This window comes from Chenopodium album, chromosome 12 (assembly GCF_948465745.1).
Source record: "Chenopodium album chromosome 12, dcCheAlbu1.1, whole genome shotgun sequence".
In the NCBI taxonomy this organism is placed as follows: Eukaryota; Viridiplantae; Streptophyta; class Magnoliopsida; order Caryophyllales; family Amaranthaceae; genus Chenopodium; species Chenopodium album.
This window is the reverse complement of record NC_137845.1, coordinates 30,763,438-30,787,328: the sequence shown is the minus strand read 5'-3', so window position 1 is coordinate 30,787,328 and position 23,891 is coordinate 30,763,438. Positions and strand designations below refer to the sequence as shown.

Genomic DNA, 23,891 nt, shown 5'->3' with positions numbered 1-23,891 from the left:
GCCTTAGACTAAGCGGTATGGAGTGGTACCTATGGGGGTCTTGAAAGCTGTTCGATAGGCCCAAAGAGCATCATCCAACTTATCCGACCAATCCTTTCGATTTCTCGCAACCGTCTTTTCAAGGATGAGCTTGATTTGACAATTAGAGAATTTCACTTGACCGCTCGATTGGGGATGATATGGAAGGCCGAATCTTTGATGGACTCCATGCTTCCTCAACATCTTTTGAAAGGATGAATAAAATGAGAACCGTTGTCACTTATCACCGCCTTTTGTACCCCAAATCTTGGAAAGATTATCTTCTTAAACAACTTCATAACCACCTAGTGGTCGTTAGTTGGGGAGGCAATGGCCTCGACCCACTTAGACACGTAATCAACCGCCACAAGGATATATTGATTTCCAAAAGATGAGGGAAATGGCCCCATAAAATCAATACCCCACACATCAAACACCTCCAACTCGAGTATGGGTTGTTGAGGCATTTCATTTCTCTTGGAGATGTTCCCAACTCTTTGACATCGGTCGCATGTCTTTACAAAGCCCCATGAGTCCTTAAAGAGATGTGGCCACCATAGACCGCAATGAAGGACCTTAGTGGCGGTCTTAGAGACACCCATATGACCCCCGCTTGGATCCGAATAGCACATTTTCAAAACACTAGGCACCTCTTCGTTTGGCACACAATGTCTAAGTAAGCCATCAACCCCTCGCTTGTATAAGATGGGATCATCCCACTCATAATGCCTTGCCTCTTTCTTGAGCTTCTTTCTTTGGTTCTTAGAATAGGAAGGAGGAAACTCCCCGCATGCAAGAAAGTTCACTAAATCAGCAAACCATGGGAGCTCCTTTGCTTCAATAGCATACAAGAAGTCATCAAGCATCCTATCCTCAATTGGAGAACCATCATCATGAGTTTGAGAATCATCTAAACGAGAAAGATGGTCCGTCACAACATTTTCCGCTCCTCTTTTATCCCTAATCTCAATGTCAAAGGTTTGGAGCTCAAGAACCCACCGGATCAACCTTCGCTTGGACTCTTTCTTGGCAAAAAGATACTTGAGAGCCACATGATCCGTGAAGACAATGGTCTTGGAACCCAATAGATAACAACGGAACTTCTCAAAAGCATGAACTATAGCCAAGAATTCCTTCTCCGTTGTAGTGTAATTCCGTTGAACTCCATTTAGAGTCTTGGACATATAATAGATCACATGAAGTTTCTTGTCTACTCTTTGACCCAAGACACCTCCTATTGCCGAATCACTTGCATCACACATAAACTCAAATAGTAAATCCCATCTTGGAGATTGAACAATAGGAGTAGAGATTAAAGCTTTCTTTAACTTATTGAATGCCTCCAAACACTTATCATCAAATACAAACTCGGCATCTTTTTGAAGAAGATCATTAAGGGGCTTTGCAATGAGCGATAAATCCTTGATAAATCTTCTATAAAACCCGGCATGCCTAAAGAAAGATCTCACTCCCTTTACATGCACCGGAGGTGGAAGCTTTTCAATGACTTCAATTTTAGCTTTATCCACCTCTATTCCCTTGTGAGAGATCTTGTGGCCAAGGACTATGCCTTCCTCCACCATGAAGCGACATTTCTCCCCATTCAAGACCAAGTTCACCTTTTCACACCTTGCAAGACATTTTTCAAGGTTTTCAAGGCATGCCTCAAATGAAACACCTCCTACGGAGAAGTCATCCATAAAAACCTCCATCTCCACTTCCAAAATATCTCCAAATATACTCATCATGCATTTTTGAAATGTCACGGGAGCATTGCAAAGGCCGAACGGCATTCTCCTATAAGCAAATGTACCATATGGACAAGTGAAGGTTGTTTTCTCTTGGTCATCCGGGTGGAAAGGGATTTGGAAAAATCCCGAATAACCATCAAGAAAACAATAGAACTTGTGCCTTGTTAGTCTCTCAAGCATTTGATCAATAAAAGGAAGGGAGAAATGATCTTTCTTTGTAGATGTGTTCAGACGTCTATAGTCTATACACATCTTCCATCCCGTGACCGTCCTCGTTGGAATGAGCTCACCTTTCTCATTCTCAACAACGGTCATACCTCCCTTCTTTGGGACAACGTGAACGGGAGAGACCCACCTAGAACTAGAAATGGGGAATATGATTCCCGCATCCAAAAGTTTGGTGATCTCTTTCTTTACTACCTCTCCTATTTAGGGGTATAGCTTTTGTTGTCTCTCAATATAAGGTAAAGTACCCTCGTCAAGAGTTATGTGATGTGTACATAAAGCGGGGCTTATACCTTTGAGGTCATCAATGGTATAACCCAAAGCACTTCGGTGCTTTCTCAAAACACCACACAACTTTTGAGCTTGATCCTCACTCAAAGAAGAGCTAACAATCACGGGAAAAGTGGAGTTGGGTCCTAAAAATTCATACCTAAGGTGTGATGGAAGAGGTTTGAGCTCAACCATTGGAACACCTTTACCTTCCTTCGATATTGCAACTTGCAACGCTTCTTGGCTAGAAATACTCAAACACATTTGCTCTTCAACATGCTCAAAGCTTCCATTGAGCACATCTTCATACAAATCCATCTCCTTGCTAGGAGTACCTATCTTTTCCGTATTCAACAAAACATTCTCAAGAGCATCGTTAGAAGTGAGCAATTGCTCATGCATAGAAGACCCAACATGATCGAGAGAATCAATCAACATGCAATTTTCTAAAGAAGAACTTGAATACTTCATGCTATCATTCAAGTCAAATTCTATCACCTCATCCCCTACTTTGAGTGAAATTTTAGCACTTTTCACATCTATCACAGCACCCGAAGTAGCAAGGAATGGTCTCCCTAGAATGATAGGAATAACAAATTTCCCAACCGTCAAAGGAACATCCTCTACCTTACCCTTAGGAAACTTCATTGACCTATCGGCCAATTGCAAAATGATGTTAGTAGGTAAGAGTTCCCCTAGCTCAAGTCTTTGGTACACCGAATATAGCATAAGGCTAACACTAGCTCCTAGGTCACACAAGGCATTCGCAATTCACATTTTATAAATGGCACAAGGGATGGAAAAGTTTTCGGGGTCTTTAAGCTTAGGTGACATCTTGTTCATTATGATTGCACTACAATTCTCGGTCAAGTTCACCGTCTCTACACCATCACAAGTCCTCCTACCACTCAAAATGTCTTTGAGGAATTTTGCGTAGTTGGGCATTTGGGTGACAACTTCGGTAAATGGTAGAGAAAGGTGAAGTTGCTTGAGCATGTCAATGAATCTTCCAAATTATTCATCTAACTTGTGTCTCATGAATTTTTGTGGATAAGGAAGCTTGGGTTTCACAATTTCTTTCTCCACTCTCACCTCACTAGGCTTATCAATCTCAACCTCACTCAAAGATGCACCATCTCTCTCATCTTCAACCAAAACCTCTTTTTTGTCCTCTTTGGTCTCACTCTTCCTAGGCAAACTCTCCTCAAGAACCTTACCACTCTTTGTGACAATAGCATTGACCGGTCTCTTGGGATCCAGGCCTTGGAAAGATAAAGAAGAAGGACTAGCATGGTCTTTTAAAGCATTAGCAAGTTGAGAAATTTGGTTTTCAAGCATCTTATTACGAGTCATCATTTCATTAAATTTCTTATCACTTACAGTCATGTAAGTGTTCAACAACTTTGTTTGATTTTCAATGATTTCTTCTAAATTTGTTCTATGTGAAGAAGAAGAGGATTGAACATAGGAATTATCATTTTGGGCCTTTGGAGCAAATCCGGGTGGAGGTCCTCTTTGAGCATTTTTTTGAAAATTGCCTCTACCTTGATTGTTCCAATTACCCCTATATTGATTTTGACCATAACCTTGATTATGGTTACCACTATCTTGATTATGATTCCCATAACCTTGGTTTTGATTACCATAATTTTGGTTTTGATTTTGGCTACTATAACCTTGATTGTTATAGTTACCTCGAGAACCTTGATTTCCTTGGTTCCTTTAACCACCACCTTGGTTATAGTTGTCAAAATTGCCATGATTGTTGTAATTCCTATTCCATTGACCTCTTTGATTCTCAAACCTAGAATCATGATTATTTAACACATAGTTCACATGCTCATTCACATTTCCATCTTTATCATCACAAACATCCATACATGCATGAGGGCAACTAGAAACATCATGATCATACGACCCACAATCATCACAAAACAAGCATCCACTAGGCATGTTATTAGAAGAAGGAGGGAGTTGAGAATTAGAAGACATACCTCTCCCCTTAGATTGGGAGGGAAGACTTGAAACTTGGTAGGTAGCACTTTCCAACTTTGTCTTGATAGCGTACATCTCCTTCCCCAAGTTTGTCATTTATGAGGATAGATTGTTGATTGCATTTAGATGATCAACCGAGTACACCAAAGAGCTACTCTTGCTAGTTGAATCTCTTTCTCCATCTTGACAATCTCTATAATACCTCACAACGTCTTCAATTATGTCCACCACTTCCTCTTCCGTTTTGTTCATGATAGGACCTCCGACTCCTCCATCTAAACAAGATTTTCCTTGAGGGCTAAGGCCTCCATAGAAGATTTAAATGATTTGATAGGTTGGAATTCCATGATAAGGACATTCTCTTTGATACTCTTTGTATCTCTCCCATGCTTCATAGAGGCTCCCACTTGGTTTTTGTTTGAAGCCTTGAATCAAAGCTCTAGCCTCCGCCGTTTTCTTTTGTGGATAGAAACGGGATAAAAATTCCTTGGTAACCTCATCCCATCTCCTTAGAGAATTCGGCTTAACCTCCTTGTCTAGCCATTCCAAAGCGCGCCCTTTGAGAGAAAAGGGAAAGAGCTTGAGGCGGATGAATTCTTGGGAAATTCCGTTAACCTTGATAGTATTGCAATATTTTTCGAACTCCCTGAGATGGTTTAGCGGGCTTTCATGCTTGGCCCCACTAAATTGTCGCCTCTCTATCAAAGTGATCATTGCCGGCATTATTTCAAAGTCATTTACCGGTGTTGTAGGTGGAGCAATCCCACTCTCAAATCTATATGCACCGGGAATCCCCAATTCTTTGTACGCCACCCTTGTATTTTCTCCCATTCTTTCTTGTTCTTCTTGTTGTGGTTCTTCTTCACTTGAAATGCTAGGGCTCAAAGATCGTCTAGCACCCCTCAACCTTGCAATAGTTCTCTCAATTTTCGGATCAAACGACACTAGTGAATGACCACGTGCTCTATGCATAAAATCTCAAAAGAAATGGTTAGTAGCACGGCTACAAATGTAGCCTAAATGAAAATCTTTTTGTATTTTCAATTATAGGAGAAATAGACTCAACAACTATAACAAAGCACCAATATCGATCCCCGGCAATGACGCCAATTTTGAAAAGAGGAAAATATAGGTCGTTATCTACCTCTCCCTAGAGCCAAACTTAATTTGTACACTACAAGAAAAATGTCTTTTCGTAGAGATTATTTTGTAGCGATTGTACATTCGCTGCAATATACAAGTATGTTTGTGAAATAATTAAGGAAGTCACATCATTTTACAATCGCCATGGTTTTCCCATATAAAATCGATACGGAAAACATAATAATACATATCCACATTATTTTTACACATTTATATAATTTTGAGAAATCGTATCATTTACAATCACCACTAAATCCCAAAAATCGATACGAAAAGCCTTTTCTACACTAAATATATAAATATTGTTTGACAAAGAATACATAAAATATGTCATAGCTTATTGGGGAAACATTTAATATAAGAGTTTGAGATTGCATGTTCGAATCTTGTAAAGATCATATATATGCATGTTTTTTTTTTTGAAGAAAATGAGTTCAACATTTATAGCGATTGTAATCGCTACAATAATCACCACGATTGGATGTAGTTCTTCGTATCGATTATTGAAGCCAACCCCAGCGATATTTAAAACCACTATTAAAGGCTAAGGCAACGGGGGATATTGTATCGAATGAACATTCGTTGGGAAAGATTTTTGTTGCAATTACAATCGATACTAAAGGTTAAAATAATCGCTACGAAAAGGTTATTTTCTTGTAGTGGTAAACACTCGACCAACCTAACACAAGTATATGGTAAGTGAAGGGTCGAACCCAAAGGAATGAGTAGGAACGATGCTATAGCCTATGTCAAGCTAATTCAAAAAATATAAATGGTTGTGGTTGGTAACTAAGATGTCAAAAAGCTAGACAAATCGAGGAATTCAATATGCTAAACACTAGGGATATAGGTTCCACATGAAAGCTCAATGATTATGCTAATTTATAGATTACTCAATCGATTCAACATCACAAGGGACAAACAATAGTTGCAATCAAATAAATCCAAAAGCTATCTCCTATAAGCCAAGCTAAGGTTCACTATGAATGGCTAACAAGGAAAATCACAATCAAATTTAATCAATTAAAGCAATTCTCAAATCAAGGGTTCATGTCATTGAAATTTGCAATGCAATCTTGATTAATCTTATAGGTTGATCACTCCTAGTTTAATTAATCACAAGCACAACTATGTCAACAAATTTAATTGTAACATTCAAATCAATTTAGCATCATCAACTAGCAAAAATCATCAATCAAGCATGCTTCCCCTTCTCCCTAGCAACTAATCTACTCACTAATCATAGTGAAATTAAGGAACAAAACAAATTCATTCAAATTCATATTCATTTAAAGCTTAATCAAAATAAAATCAATCAATCAACATATTCTAGAGCAAGGAAAGTAATCTCAAACAAAATTCAAGAAACTAGAAAGAATTGCATTAAAAGTAAATCAAAGGGAAGAAATCTTACTAACTTTCATTGAATTGAAGAAGGAATTTCAAGATCCAATTGAAATCTAAGATCAAATTCAAGTACAAACAAGTAAATCTTAAGCTTCTCTCTCCACTTTCTCTCTTTACTATTTCTGGAAAATTATATCTCAAGTACAAAAGTTAAATCGTCATAGAAAAGAAAGTCAAAAGCTATAAATAGAAAAATCGAGCGAAGGGAACTGCGCAGGGCTGTGCGCACGCACAGACCAGCCGCGCGCGCGCACAGCAAGGTCTGCGCGCACGCACCCCTGTGCCACGCACGCGCACCCCTGTGTGGTGCACGAGGCCTTGGCCCCTTCGCTTGCTTGATTAAACTCCGCGCTCCCGAGCATCCCCATCATCAGTGCACTCGAGATGATGCTCGCGAGCAAGGCAGTTCCAAAATGAGCAAATTGACTTGATTATTCACTACAAAACACAAATAAAACAAATAGAGAAAGCATAAAAAAATTAAACTAAAACTAAAACTATGAATTATCAACTAAAAATATGAAAAACTCGTAAAAACTAATTGAGAACCAAAGTGAATTATAAAAATGGAAAATCAAATAAAACTAAGAGAATTATATGAAAATGATGAAAGAAAATAAAGAAAATGAATCTAAATCTTATTCTTTTGAGCGCCATAAACGACGCTCATCAGCTGGGTCTCCCAATGAGCGTGCTTTTCATGAATGTCAGCCCACTTACGTTGTGGAGCCGGTGGAAGAGGGTGAGTCTGATTTCTTCCTTGATTAGAGGTGCCATGATCCTAAAAGTTGCGTGCTGGATTCCAACTGGCGTAAGGACGCTGAGAGGTTGGATTTGGCCGTCGTTGGTCAAAAGTTTTACGGGTTTGGCTTGGGCTATAGACTTGTTTTACCAGCGGAGGTTTTAAGCTATCTGCTCCCCCCGCTGGTCATACTGCTGTATTTGCTTCTCATCTGGATTTGGGTTTGCGATTTCCCTTAGACCCTACTTTAGATAAGGTTTTTCGTGCTTTTAACCTTTGTATTGCTCTGCTGCACCCTACGTCCCTACACACCTTGATATGTTTGCTATGGTTTCTGCGATTTTGACAGTATCTCGAGTCGCTGCACCTATTCAAGTCCTTGATGAGCCTGAAGAGGTCTTCATCTGGTTCTACTAAGTCTGGCTGGTTCTATGTAGCCACTTAAGAGAGGTCTTCATCTGGTACTATGGACTGAGCTGGAAAATTTTTCTAGGTTGCAGTGCCTTCCTCCTTTGTTGTGCCACGTAATTTCCGATAGATTCACACTAACATGGCTGGAGTTACTGTTTCTCCTTCTGATTCTGCCCGAGAGACGGACACTTTTGATGCGTTACAGGGAGCATGCACAGGTGATTCCAAGTTTCCCAAGTTTTGGCTGCCCAATTGTTTGTACATTGTGGGTAATGCGCAGCTTTTTGCTATGCGTTTATGTTCTTCTCATGAGTCTGGTAAGCTTTGTCCTTTTTATTTTCTCCTTAGGCGTTTTTCTCCTTCTTATTTCATTCTACGCTTTGTTCTCATGCCTTCTCTTTTTTCTTGTCTGATTCTTCAAGTTATGACAAGCTGGAAATATGTATTCTTGGGCTAAACGATAACTGGAAGGATCCTATCACTGCCATGCCTGCTAATTCACTAGAGCTTTTCGAAACCTTGAAGGTCCATGCTGGTGCTTTAAAGGGTGAGATCTGCTTTGCTCCGGCTAAATTGAGAGCTATGTTTGGCACTGTGACTACTGTTGATCAGGCAGGGTCTGGCCGTGCTGATTCTGAGCCTTCATCTTCTACCGTTGGGAGTCCGCGGGAGATTCGTAATAGGCCTAAGGATGTTACTTCGGGGGCTGAGGAGTTAATGGCGTAGAGTGTTTGTTCTTCTAAGAAGCATCCTACTGCATCTTTCGACTTAGTGGCACCTCAGCCTTCCGTAAAGTGAACCATTGAATCAAGCTTCTAATTATCCCAAAAATGATAATGTTGATAATTTTGCTGATAGTGTTTTTGAGTTTCCCCCTGAAGGGGAGGTTGAAGTTGATGCTGTAGTGGGTGAGAAACCCACAATTTCAGCTGAGCATGTTCTACTCTATTCTATAAGCATTGGTACTACCATTGCTGCTAAGGACTCTGCTGCCCCTTCGACTGAGGCTCCTACCTTCGAACTACCTGATGAGTCTATCATGGAACTTCCCAAGATCACGCCCCGCTCCACTAGGCTTCGAGGGCATCTGCGAAGTAGTAGCAGAGGAGGGCACTCTCAGCCTTGGGATTCACACAAGCAGGATCACCCAGTTATTACCTTAGAGGATGATCTTGTGATCTCTCCCTCGGATGATGCCGACCAGCCTGCTGCCAAAAGGGCTCGTACCTCTTCTGCGCTTGATCCGTTTGCTTCTCATTCTGCCAACATTGGGCTTCCTGATGAGAACGTAATTAAGGAAACTGACACTTATAGTTCCAGTGAACTTAATCGCTGTGTTCAACAGTTTTTAAGTGATGCTTTTCAGAATCCTCTCTCAGCAACCTCAATCTCGACTGGAGGTACTTTCCGCCCCACTGGACAAATAGTGTTTGGGGAGGTGCCCATTGATGCCTCTCTTCGTCCCTTGCTGGGAATGAGAATGCCCATTTTTGCCCTTTGATGAATGTTTGGGCTGATGAATCTCTATTTGTGGATAACCCACAGCATGGTGGCAATTTAGGGTACCGTCTCACTTAGGGTATTCGCCTTCCGACTGATTCCACAAGCGGCTCGGTTAGTCTGCCTGTTGCCACTGCATGCCACGACTTGCAGAAGGTTAGCTTTTTAAACCCCTGGCTTTCTTTTTGCCTTAGCTTTATTATTTTTTTTATTTTGCTTCTATTCTCATCTTTACTTTAGCTTATTTTTATCGCTTTGCGTATTTGCCTTAGCTTGTTCTTATTGTTTTTCTTATTTTGCAACTCACCAACTCTGTTGGTGACTTGGCTAATGCCTTGATCACAGTGGAGAAGGAGTACTAAAACAAGAGCATAACCCTCGTTCAGAAGGATAAAGAGGTTCAGTTGGCTGGTTCTGAGAGGGATGCGATGGCTGGCGAGGTGGTTCCTTTAAGAGAGAAAAAGGATTCCCTAAAACTTCAGCTAGCGGAATTCCAGCTCCTCAAGACTAAACTAGCAGACTGTTAGAGGCAGACGGAGGCTTCTCAAACCAGGGTGCAAGAGTTAGAGGCTGAGATGGCCAATCTGTAGGCTTAGAGGGAAAATGAGCTTGAAGCTGCTAAGAAGGAGGCACTTAAGTCTTATGCGCTTTCTCCAGCCTTTTCTAAGTTGCTTACTAACCATCATTATGAGGGCTAGGAGGCTGCAACTCGTTGCGTGAGTGGCCTTAATGGGGAGAGTGTGGAGCAGCAGGCTCGTTTCAATGCCTTTTGGGCTAAGGTTGATGCTTCTAGAGAAGATGAATACCATAATCTTCCTGCTGACCACTACCGCATTGCTAATTGCAAAGTCCCTAATCACGCTGTGCTAAACTTGGAAGTGCCCTTTTTTGCTGATGTTGCCGCTGCCATTGGAGTGGAGACTCTTGCTGGTGATTAATAAAGGTTTTGGCGGTTGTCTCCCCTTCCTCCAACGGTTCATCAGAGTTTCCCTCACCTAAGTCTGTAGTTACTAGGTAGTGCTTATTATTGTTTTTGGGCTATATAGCTGCCAAAGATTGTATTTTGTGTGTGTTTTTGCTTGGCACTTTATATTTCTACATACTCGGTTTGTCCAGCTTGACTCGAATTTTCTTACTTTTATAACCGGTTTCGCTGAATGTTTCTTCATCCTGGTAGATGAGGATTAGACTTTATGAATGCTATAACTTTTGGCTGAATGTTTTCTCTATCTTGGTGGGCAGAGGTTCAACCTGTTAGTATATACACTAAATAACTTTTCTATTATTTTTCTTACTGTCTAATTTGTTGCCAATGTGCTTGCTCCAGTCTGTTGCTGAGTCGTGGTATATCAGTACCTAAACCTTAACTCATCAACCCCTTCTTTATACTGGGCCAAACCTCATAGGTTGGGTTTTCCCGCTGTGTTTGTGTTTATTTCTCCCTTACTTGGTTGTATGGGGTTTTATTATTAATTTTCGTCCTTCATTGTGTTGGGCAGGGACTTTTAAGTTCATGCCATTCATCTTTTCGTGACGAGGGCTTGTATGCTCCGTCACCTACTTTAGTTTTGTAAGGACTTATGTGTATGTCATTCAATTTGTTTGGCTGTGACTTGTGTGTATGTCAATCATCTTGTTTGGTTGTGACTTGTGTGTATGTCATTCCTCTTGTTTGGCTGTCACTTGTTGCTTATGCTCCTTACTTATTCCTTGTAAGGGCATATTGCTGGTCTACCTCTTCTCTTCCCACAAAAAAGGTGAGTTGGGTGAGACCAAGAGAGCCTTGGTGGTACCTACTCATCCTATTCCTTTGCCTTTCATTCTCCTCTCCTTAACGTGCTAGGCCTCCTCCTCAGGCGTCCACGAGTTGGTGCCCTGTTTTACTTTGAGCAGGTAGATCAAACTTAGGGAAGTATGATCTTCGTGTGTTCAACGATGTCTTACTGCATCTTATTTTGATGCCTTTAGCTTTGACGTGATAACTTTTACGTATGTTATAAGGTATTCTGCATGTTAGTGTATGATGCTAAAGCATAATTCCAACAAATGAACATGCTTAGGTAAATTTACGTAGTATACTCTTCATGTAGAGGCTCATATTTCATTGAATTTAAATGGCTTAAATATCCTTGATTAACACAACATAACTTAGACAAAGTTTTTTGCATATTTTAAACAAAGTTTTCTAGCTTCTACTTAGCCATATGCTTTTTAAACAAAATATTTCTTTAACACATCTGCGTTGAAACTATTCCTTAAAACTCGACCTTCTTGATCTGCGAGGATGAAAGCACCTAGCCCCACTCGCTCATGAATGAGGAAAGGGCCCTCCCAATTTGCTGACAACTTTCCCTGCTGGTTTCCTCCCCCTCCTGATGCAGTCCTTCTAAGAACCAAGTCTCCAGGTAGCAGTTCTCGGTGCTTGACTTTTTTGTTGAAGGCCTTTGAGATTCTGCTCTTCTAAGCTGCCAGCTTGAGGGCTGCCTTTAGCCGTATCTCTAGAAGGAAATCCAGCTCTTCCAGCAGACGCTTCTCATTCCCTTACTGTTCATAATTCTGGATTCTCAGGCTAGGGATCTGTACCTCCATTGAATCTACTGCGTCCGCCCTATAAGCTAGGGTGAATGGACTTTTTGCATTAGCTTCTTTCTCCGTTGTCCTGTTTGCCCCTAGTACTTCTAGGACTAGGTCAGACCAGAGGCCCTTATGCTCTTCCAACTTCCTTTGCAAGGCTATTAGAATCAGCTTGTTTGCTGCCTCTACTTGGTCATTGCTTTGTGGGTGACAGACTGAGGCTCTTGCATATTTAGTATCCATCTCTTCCAGGTAATCCTTGATGGTATCACAGTCGAACTGACATCCATGGTCAAAAACTATGCATTGAGGCACCCCAAATCTTGTAATGATGTTCCTCCATATGAATGTTCTTACTTGGGAAGCTTTTATGTATTTTGTTGGTTTAGCTTCGATCCACTTGGTGAAGTAGTCCACTGCTACTATGAGGTATTTCCTGCATGCTGACCCAGTGGTGAAAGCTCCTAATATATCCATTCCCGACAAAGCGAAAGGGATCGGGCTGAGGATTGGAGTCAGATCATTCGTTGGCTGATTTATAACTGAAGCATACTTTTGGCATTTTTCACATATTTTAACGTATGGTAAAGCATCTTGTGTCAAGGTTGGCCATTATGCTCCTCTTCCTAGTACTTCAACTCCCAAGGCCATTCCGGCAATATGGTTAGCGCATATTCTTGAGTGCGCTTCTTCCACGATTCCTTCCTGCTCGCACTCTGGAATACACCTCAGGAGTGGCTTGGAGAAGCCTTTTTTGTTCAGCTCCCCATTCATCACCACGTACCAATTGACATCCTTTTTTACTTTCTTAGCTTGTACTTCGTCACTAGGCAGCGAGCCATGCATCTGATAGGCCAATATGTCTGAAAACCATGCTCGCTGCTGCCTGGTGCAATTCACCTGCTTGCTTTCTACAATGCTGCTTTCCTCTAAGACTTCTACCATGTCTGTCCTTATGAGGCTTTGGAGGGTGGAACTGGATAATTTTTATAATGCATCAGCTTGAGAGTTTTCAATTCTAGGGATCAAATCTATCTAAAAGCGCTTTAACTAGGCCACCAGCTTCTTCACCTTGCCTGTATATTTTAGCATTGTAGGCTCCCTAGCCTCATACATGACGCGAGGAAAATCTAGGTTGTTGATATCTAAGTATCCTAGATCAAAACCAAATTTATAACCAAATCCAATCCTAAGTGTAGGGGTAAGTCCGGGTCAAACCCAAGGGAATGCGGTATAATCTAAACAATAGGGTTGGTCTAAGCTAGCAAATCAACTCAATCAAAGCTAACAAATAGAATTCAATATCAAAGCACTAGAGATTTAGGATCCACATGCACTCACGATAAACTTGCTAACTTGTCGGGAATTTGATCAATCAAGCAATGCGAGGGAAAACGATATTTGCAATCAAAATCACTTAAAGAAAAGAGCTATTTCCTAGGGTTAAGCTAGATGTGTCTACAAATTACTTCAAAGGAAAATCGCAAAACAAGTTTAATTGATAATAATAGCTTCCAAATCAAATTTTCGTGTCATTAAAAACTACTATGCAATCTAGCTTGATAAACAAGGTTAGCCACTCCTCATCAAATCAAACACATGCACAAATTCCATCAACCAATTTAATCACATCATCAAATCAATCAAAAACCTCCAAATTAGCTATAGCTTATCACTCATACATGCTTCACCACTTCCCTAGCAAAGAAACAACTCACTACACATTGTGAAATTGAAAATCATAACTAAACTAATCATCAATTTCATCATCAACATTGTAATCAAAATATCAACAATCAAATCAAACAAACTATAGAAATTCAACAATATATCAAGAATCAAACACTTAAATTGCATTAAAGAGGAAAGAATTCTTAAAACACTTTGATCAATATAAAAGTGAATGAAGATCAAAATGTAGCAATCATGAATTACCAAGTTTCTCTCTCTAAAATCTAAGAACAAAGTTTCCAAAATCTTGAGCTTCTCTCTCTAAAATTCCAATCAAAAATCTAATTATCATTCAATTCTAAGCTTTTTTTTTTCTCTAAAAATGAATAAATTTTATATATAGTAAAACTAATAAAGGAGAAGATAGTTAGACGTCCAAAAAGAACTACAAAAGGCGCGCCCTCTCCTCTGAATGCGCGGCCGCAAAGAAATGGGTACGGAACAGGGGAAAGCAGGTGCGCGGCCGAACCTGCACTAAAAGAGGTATAAAAGTAATCAAAATTCATCCTAAAAGAGGCTAAATGAGTGCCATAAATGACACTCATCAAACTCCCCTTGAGCTAAACTTTTGCTTGTCCTCGAGCAAAACAAAAGCAAGTGGAAAAGGATGAAAAACTTATTCAAACAAGAAAAAGGAAATAAAAAGAATAGAATGTACACTAAAACTCACTTTTGTAGGAATCACGATTGTTTTTAGCTACAACAAGCCCTTTAAACCCCAAAGTCGCTAAAGAGGACGAGTGAGGTCTCGTAAGGGTATCCAAAGAATTTGACCCATACATCTTTAAGGTAAAAATGAGGCAAATCATTAAAAAGAAAGTAAATTAAAAAAATTCAAACAAATAGATTTTGAAATGGACTTTTACAAATGATCAAATGCAAGTGAATAAACAAGTTTCCATACAATAAGGGTATGCATGTTCCAAGATATCCAAGGTTGATTGAAACATAAGGTATGCTAAGCATAGAGAACTAATGAGACACAATTCACCATCATCCCAAACAATCTTACCACGTTCTCCTAATTAGTTTGAAATCCACCTCTAGTGAGCATCTCAATGATTCCTTGAAGGAACCGGAAAAGAAAGCAATTTAGGGCTACTCGACATCTTGACTATGCACATCGTTCCATAGGCTTGACTCACATCTCCCTCCACCGACTTGTGACTCAACCACAAAGGTTAAAAGGTCCTGAGAAGGGTTGTAATGTAAGGGCGAAAAGGGTGAAGGTAGGCTAAAATTTAAAATTTGGTGGTATACCTAAATTGTGAAGCAATGGGTGATCAATCCTCAACACCATAATCAAGCAATCACAAAACAAAAACACCAACACCCCCAAGCATATTCAAAGCCAAAATCACAAACATATAAACAAAAAGCATAAGAACGCTTTCCTCCGAGCCAAAATGAAGCATTTTCCTCAATGCCTAAAATAGGGAGAAAACAATTAAAACAAAATTTTTTTGAACTTTTTCATTTTTCACATTTTATCACTTTTGCCAAAGCATTTGAATTTGCTTTGCTATTTCTCATTTTTTTTCAATTTTTTTTCTCTTTATTGCAATGTCCTCGCCTCTTTTAACTATGGACGGCATTTTCCCTTTATTCACAACATATTTACAACAAAAACTTGATTACATTAAAAGAACCAAACAACAATCTCATCCACCACAATCTCCAACAATAATGATTAATTGCTTCACAAAAACGAAGAATGGAAACAAGAATGAAACAAAAAGTTCCAAATCTAAAGATATGGATTGAAAAGTACGTTTATGGTTCAAATGGTTAGCAAGTAGGCAAATGAAAACCCAAAATAAATAAAAGAAAACTATCCTAGAAAAGGAAAAATCACCACTCCGAAGATATGCCTTTGTCCTTCCTAAATGGCTCGGTTGCGATCTTAGGAGACAAGAGTCAAGTTCTAGATAAAGAATACAATAGTCAAGGATCCATGTACCGCTCACGCAAAATATGTAGAAGGTTTGAAAAGAATGAAACCTCACATGGGTTAGCAATAACTCACTATTAATTTCAAATTCACCAAAGGGATCAACTCCAACTTTCCACAGACAATTAGAATCCGGTTTCAAGGTCCCAAAAGTTTTAAAGACACTACCGTAGCGTACTCTATCCTATAATCAACCCAAGATACTCTCTCAAACCGTGCACACCGATACCACAAAAGAAATCATTCATTCAAAAGCAAAAGTTTGGATGATATTATGTCCAAAACATAAGCATAACATGAAATAAAATGAAAAGAAAGCCCAAAATCATATTTTTGTATTTTTATATTTTGAAAAGAATGAAAAGAAAAAGGAAAAGAGAAAAGAGAAGAAAAGGAAAAGAAAGGAAAAGATAAAGAAAAGTGCAAAGATGCATACATGTCATATAAATCCCAATCGTCATACAAGTGGTCATTCTATAACATTGCCAATGACCCCAAACACCTATGTTGTTACAAAGCAAACATCCTAGAACCGTTCAACTCTTCCTAAACTAATCCTATTCTATTCAAACAATGAAAGAAAAGAAAGAAAAGAAAGAAACGAGAAAGATCTTATCGAGTATCCAAGCTAAGCTATGAAAAGCGAGGTAAAGAAAATACCACCTCCATGAAGCTCTAATCAAGCATTAGCATGAATTCTTAAAACCAAGTGAGAGTGAAAAAGAGAAAAATGGAACTACATACAAAGAAAATGGTTAGTAACTTCAAAACAAAATAATAAGAAAGCAAAATCAAAGATAAAAGGAAAAAGTAACGAAATCAAACTAATCTACAAAATCAAAATCAAAACAAACTAATCAAAATTAACTATACCCTCAAAATAGAAAAATCAACTATACACCAAATCTACAATCATTTGGATCAAAGGGATTTGGATTCAAGGGTTTTCGATTTAGGGATTTGGATTCAAGGGAGCAAAATCATCAACTCATCATTCAAGAGCAATCATCATCAAAATTAACATCAAGAGAATCTCAACAAGAAAAACATGATATACTCATGGAAAAGAATAACACTCAACAACATCTATTATAGATCAAGATAAGCAATCACAAATCATCAAGGCATGAAAAATCCAGGACATCCAACAACAACAAAATTGGCCACCGAGACCCTTCCACAAGACTAGTGTACCCCAAGCTAAACAAAAATACATCTCAACATCCCATCAATACAAAACAAAAGATCACATAATAAAAGAGATGGAGGTAAAAGCACAAAGAGGGGAAATAGTTACCACTAGGCCCGGCACCATCATTACTATGCTCCCTATCATAGAAGAACCCGGATGAGGGACCATAAGGATCCCATCCCCCAGTGTAACCGGGTGGCCAACCATAGTGACCCCTAAAATTATCTTGTTGCCATGGGGCCTAGGGAGTGCATTGCTCGGGCAAATCTAGTGACAACGGATGGGTGCGATTGACATAGGGGTAGTTAGGATCACCCCTATATTCACACCCACCGGGCACACGATAATCATAGTTACCGTGCTCATCCGGGAAGGAAAGAGTCTCGATGTTGGACCCTTGAGGTCCTTGCCAATATGGGTAGGTAGCCCTCCCAGCATCTCCCTAAGATGGTACAGGACCGAGTTGAGGAGGGAAATACGGGTTAATTGCAAGGGTTATCTCCCCACGGTTAACACTCGCATCATAGAGTTGTTGTTGTTGGAGAAACATACCTTGTTGCATTTCGGAGATGCCTCTCATTTGGTTGTAAATTGCCGCAAAGTCTTGATCGTACATCCCCTCCATTCGAATTTGCATGCCCTTCATTTGGGAACTCAAACCCTCCATGTTGGGGTTGGAGAATTGATGTTGTTGATGTTGAGGTTGAGACTCTTATTGCTCTTGTTGTTGTTGTTGTTGTTGTTGTTGTTGTTGTTGTTGTTGACGTTGACGTTGATTTTGTTGGATTTTTTCCTCTTCATTAAGGACATCTTGCATATCTTCATCCTCACCGGGGATGCGGTTGCTTTGGGGCACAAACCAAACATTTGGGACATGCCGGTGGAGGGAGGTTAAAGAGGGGTTAGGAAGGTAACATGATGTGCATTCCTCAACAACCAATCAAATACCTCTTCGTCATTGTTCTTTTTTATGAATTGAACTTACTTAAGCTGAGCAATGTCGAGGTAGGGAGTGTTGGCTTCCTCCATCGGAGTACAAGAAAGGAGGTATCTAGAAAAATCAAGCTTGGTAGCTAATCTAGTCACCATGCTACCACATTGAATATCCCCCAACTTCTTACCACGTATTTCCGTGCAATTTTTCAAGAAGATGTTCCCAAAGTTGACCCTTCCTCACAACTCCTCTCTAGTCAAAATCCAAAGAACAACCAACTCGGCCCTCGACATCTTTTGCAAGTCTTACTTTGGGAATACCGAGTAACCCAATAGTCGATGAAGCACTCGAAGGCACGGTTGGAAAATATCACTAGCAAGAAAGTAGCCAGCGGTGAACTCATCCAACCCCAAGATATCATTCCACCATGCATTTTGGGCAAACCCATCAAAATACTCATGCTCAGGAAAAAGGATATCCGCTCCCGAATTGAAATCAAAGGCCGCATTGAATTCGGCCAAAGACATGGTCCTCACAACATTGAAGAGTTGAAAGGAAATTTGGTAGTCCTTGTCGCCAACCGGAGTAGAAGTCAATGAAGCTAAGAACCCCCTAGTAGGCTCAAGTAGGTTCGGTAGCATGTGTTGACAAAGCTACCTAATCGAAGGTTGTCGAACTAAACCTATAAGTCCTCATCGATTCCCAACTTGATCATACATTCTCGATGATAGTGTCGTGAGGGCTTTATGGTTCATTTTTTAAAGTCGATCCAAAGAGGTTTGTGGCTTGGGTTGGAAAATCGTGTTTTAGGCAATGGTAGAAGGTCATCGTTTTGTTTAGTTTGAGATGAGGGGGAATTTGTGGGTGAAGGCTCTTCAATTGTCACTTGGGTTTTTCTCTTTTTAGAGGTGGGGGCTTTCATGACTTTTGACATGTTTTCTTCACAAAGCTCACAACAAAAATTCAATCACAAACTCCACAATCCACCACAATCACAATTCAATCCACAACACTACCACACCACTTAGTTCAAGCAAACCACCACTTCAATCACCAACTTAAAAAAAGTCCAATTTTTAATCTTCCACAAAGAGCCAACAAATTTCACAATCAAGCTATACAATCAACAAAAACACAATGTAAGGCAATTTCAAGCAACAAACAACACATATAAGAAACCAAATTACTCAAACAACCATCATATTCAACCAAATCAATACTACTACTATTCACAAGTATGCATAATCAAATTCTTGCTACAAAATATTATGTAATAATGTAAAATAAAGGTAGAGAAGATGATTATATCATACAAGAAGCAAATTTGATCAATTTTCAAGCTCCAAAATCCACCAAAACAAAAATCCCCAAATTTCCCTTCAAAGGAGGAAATAGAATGGAGAAGGTGAAATAGAGGAAAATAGTATGAAATTTGGTGAAATTGATGAAAATTGAGTAAGAATTTGGTGTTTTTGTGAGTTATTATGTTGATTTGATTGATGAAATTTGATATTTGGGAGGTTAGGTTTTGTTGGGGGGAAGAGATAGGTGTAGACGAGGGTGAGGGTAAGAAAGAAATGAGGGAAAGAAAGGAGAAAGAAGAAGAAATAGTCGCGACTGGGCACCTGTGTTGCCGCGAAGCAGGGGTGCGCGCTTGCGCCCCTGCTGTTCTTCTTCTTTGCTTGTTTCTTCTCTTGGTGCATTCATCTATGGGCTCTATGCATCTTTAATCATCCCGGGATTATTGAACCCACTAAACACATCAATTTCTAAACGCCTTGGCAGTGGGTTCTACATCCCTAATTAATGAGAGCACCATAATGAACCAACTGATGAGTGTCCTTTGTGGCACTCTTAGGCTAGGTTTTCTTTATAGTTTTATTCTCATTTTTAGTCCTTTTTGTCGTGTTTTTACATAATAATGCTTGCTTTTGATGTTTTTGGGTAAGTTTAGAGAAATGCATGCTTTTAATGGTTTTCTTGTCATTTTGTTCATTTCTCCACTATATCTCTCGATTCTTTGTTTCCTTGATTTGTTTTGTAGGTATGTTGAGTTTCCCGAGGTATGATCACCAAGGAGAAAGCTCGAGCGCATTCAAGAAAGTTGATGGAGCAAAGTTCGGGATTCCGAAAACGCAATTCAAGGTAGCTCCGCGAGCTTGAGGGCTTTGGAAGTTATGCTTTGGCTTGAGACATTCAAACACTTGGAAGATAAAGGAGCTTCCCTTCCCACGAGCATCGCCTTGAGTGCACCAATGATAGGGATGCTCGGGAGCGTGGAGATTGATCGAGCAAGCGAAGGAGGCAAGGTCACGAGCACCGAGCAGATTTGCACGCGCGCGGCACAGGGGGTGCGTGCGCGCAGACCCACTTATGCGCGTGCACGCACCAGGCGCCCCGCTTCCTTCGCTCGTTTCTTCTATTTATACCCTTAAACTTTTCCTTTTTAGGGGGATGACTCAATTTGTACTTGACACTTATTTTCCAGATTTAGTAGAGAGAGAAGGTTAAGATTACTTGATTGTACTTGAATTTGATCTTTGATTTCAACTTGATCTTGGATTTCTTCTTCTCATCAATGAAATTTTGTGAGATTTCTTTCCTTTGAATTTACTTTCATTGCAATTTCCTTTAATTCTTGAATGTTTGATTTGGGTTTCATTCTTTGCTTTAGAATTTATTGAGTGATTGAATTCCTTCTTGATTAAACTTGAAATGAATATGATTGTGATTGAATTGGTTTTGTTTTTCATTTTCACCATGATTAGTGAGTAAATTAGTTGCTAAGGAGAAGGGGAAGCATACTAGATTGATGATTTTTGCTAGTTGATGATCCTTGATTGATTTAATTGTTGCAATTAAATTGGTTGACATGGTTGTGCATGTGATTAATTAGTCTAGGAGTGATCAACCTATAAGATTAATCTAGATTGCATTGCAAATTTTAATGACATGAACCCTTGATTTGAGAATTGCTTTAATTGATTGAATTTGATCGTGATTTTTCTAGTTAGCCATTCATAGTGACCCTAGCTTGGCTTATAGGAGATAGCTCTTGAATTCCTTTGATTGCAACTATTGTTTTTCCTTTGCAAGGTTTGAATTGATTGCGTGATCCTTCAATTAGCATAATAATTGAGCTTACATGAGGAACCTATATCCCTAGTGTTTAGCATATTGAATTTCTCGATTTTTCTAGCTTTCTCGATACCTTAGTTGCCAATCGTATCTTTCTTCAATCTTCGAAGTAGCTTGACCTAGGCTATAGCTTGCACCTTCTCATTCCTTTGGGTTCGACCCTTGACTTACCATATACTCGTATTAGGTTGGTCGAGTGTTTATAAATTTTGTTTGGCTCTAGGAAAGGGTAGAAAATGACCTACATTTTCCTTACATCACCCACCAAGCACAAATTTACTACTCAGTTAAGTACAACATTTCCAATCTTACCTCCTTAATTACCTTACCCTTTTAACTCGAAATTCAATAATATCGAGCATACTCTCACCATTTATCACGAAACATCCTTCCCGTTGTGCTCATGCTCGTTTGAGGGGTCTGATTTCCCATGAAAAACAACCTATTAATCCAAACATAAAACAAGTGAAAGAAAGAAAAGAAATTTGAAGAAAACTAAAAAAGATAGCAAAAGAAAAAGTTAGAAAACCGGGTTGCCTCACGAGAAGCGCTTGCTTTAGGTCCTCAGCTCGACCCTTCCTCCAAATCACGGAGGGTCAAAAACACCACCTTGTCCAAAGTGGTAGAGGAAACAAAATTCTTGTCATTCCTTGGAAACTTCACATCATTGTTGGATGTATTCTCTTTTGTTGAAAATTTCGAATCAAATTTAATTTGCTTCAACTTTATTTTCTTCTTCATAAAAGCTCTCTTTTTCTTCTTGCTCCTTGTAGTGGATAGCTTCTCACCATCAACACATTTGGAGTCAACCTCATCCTCTCTCGGGTAGAGCTTAAACCATGAAGGTATATTAATCACCTCCTCATCTACAAGCTTTAAAGGCTCCATGTTGTCTTCACTAACCTTCTTACTTTCAACATTTTAAGGCACATCATCACAAAATTCAAGAACATTGTTAGTTGAAGAAACAAACATGCATACATTATCATTGAAGTGAGGTGAATTGATACACATAATTCCCTTCACAAAAGACAAAGATTCATGCATCGACTTAAGCTCAAAACTAGCCTGATTGTTACCAACCCGCAAAGTAATAAGGCCACCTTTCACATCAATCAAAGCTCCCGAAGTAGCTAAGAATTGTCTCCCTAAGATGATAGGTATGTTGTCATCTTTCGCTATCTCAAGCACAATGAAGTCAACCGGAATTGTAAACTCACCTATCTTGAAGAGGACATCCTCAACTCTTCCCTTAGGGAACTTAATAGATCGGTCGGCCAATTGTAAGGTCACGTTGGTTGGGAGAAGCTCACCTAGCTTAAGCTTCCTAAAAACAGAATAAAGCATGATACTAACACTAGCACCAAGATCACAAAGAGCATTTTGCAACAATTTTCCATTGATTAAGGGATTGAAAAATTACCCAGATCTTTCATTTTTTTTGGTAAATCATTGGGAATCAAAGCACTACAACACTCCCCAACCTTTACCGAGTCAATCTCATTTTTTTTTGGTAAATCATTTGTGTCATAGCTTTGGTAAAAGGGATTAAAAGATGAACTTCCCTAAGCATATCAAGAAATCTCCCAAATTATTCATTAATTTTGTTTCTCAAAAACTTTTGGGGATTTGGAAGTTTGGGTTTGATCACATCTTCATGCACTTTTTCATCAATTTTCTCTTCCTCTTTGGATTCTAGGCTCACCTTCTTTGACACATCAAACTTTTTTTTCCTCACTTGAATCACTCACCTTCTCATCCTCCTCACTCTTCCTGAAACTCTCTCTTCAAGCACTTTACCACTCCTTGTAGTGATAGAATACACGGGTTTCTTAGGATTAACTCCTTAAGAGGGTAAAGAAGAAGGGCTAGCATTCACACTCTCCTTCAAGGTGTTTACCAATTGGGTGATTTGTGTTTCAAGCATTTTGTTGTGTGTCATCATCTCATTGAACTTTTTTTCACTTACCGACATGTAAGTGTTCAAAATCTTAGTTTGGTTCTCAATGATTTCTTCCAAGGTAGTTCTAGAAGATGAAGGTTGAGCATAGGAATTCTCACCATTACCTTGAGTTCTTGGAGTAAATCCGGGTGGGGGTCCCCTTTGATTGTTGTTTTGAAAATTTCCCCGGTTTTGGTTGCTCCAATTATCCCGGTTTTTATGTTGGCCATTATTTTGGTAATGGTTACCATAGCCTTGATTTTAGCTTTGGTTTCCTTACCCTTGACCTTGACTTTGATTATTATAGCCTTGATTATTATAGTTACCTCGGAAATTTTGATTTCCTTGGTTCCTATAACCACCATTTTGGTTATAATTATCAAAGTTCTCTTGTTAGTGAGAATTTCTATTCCCAAAGTTCCTTGGTCCATCAAATCTTTGTCCATTGTTGTTTTTTGAAACAAAGTTCACTTGTTCACAATCGTTATTATCAACATCATCACAATTATCAAATGCATGTGGGCAATTAGAAGCATCATGATCATATGAGTTGCATACATCACAAAATACAATTCCATTTGGCATATTATTTGAAGTAGAAGGAGGAGTAGAGTTAGAAGATGTACCTCTCCCCTTATTGTGGGAGGGATAAATAGGTGCTTGTGATGAAGCACTATCTAGCTTTGCTTTAAGCGAGGTCATCTCCTTTCCGAAATTTGAGATTTGTGAGGACAAATTGTTAATGACATTGAGATGGTCGATTGAATACACCGTAGAACCGCTTTTTCTTGTAGACTCTCTCTCACCTTTTTGTCAATCCATGTGATACCTTACCACATCTTCAATTAAGTCCACCACTTCATCCTCCGTTTTGTTCATGATAGGGCCTTCGGCAACAGCATCTAAGCAAGATTTTCCTTGGGGGCTTAGACCAACATATAAGATTTGGATGATTTGATAGGTGGGA

The 23,891-nt window shown here is 39.4% G+C and overlaps 1 non-coding gene across 1 annotated transcript; it reads left to right on the top strand.

Moving 5' to 3' along the window:
- The first annotated feature begins 4,599 nt into the window (after positions 1–4,599).
- Positions 4,600–4,705, top strand: LOC145573373 (small nucleolar RNA R71). The gene has a single exon (XR_014097417.1). It is a non-coding gene; the product is annotated as a small nucleolar RNA R71 (small nucleolar RNA).
- Positions 4,706–23,891: the final 19,186 nt, after the last annotated feature.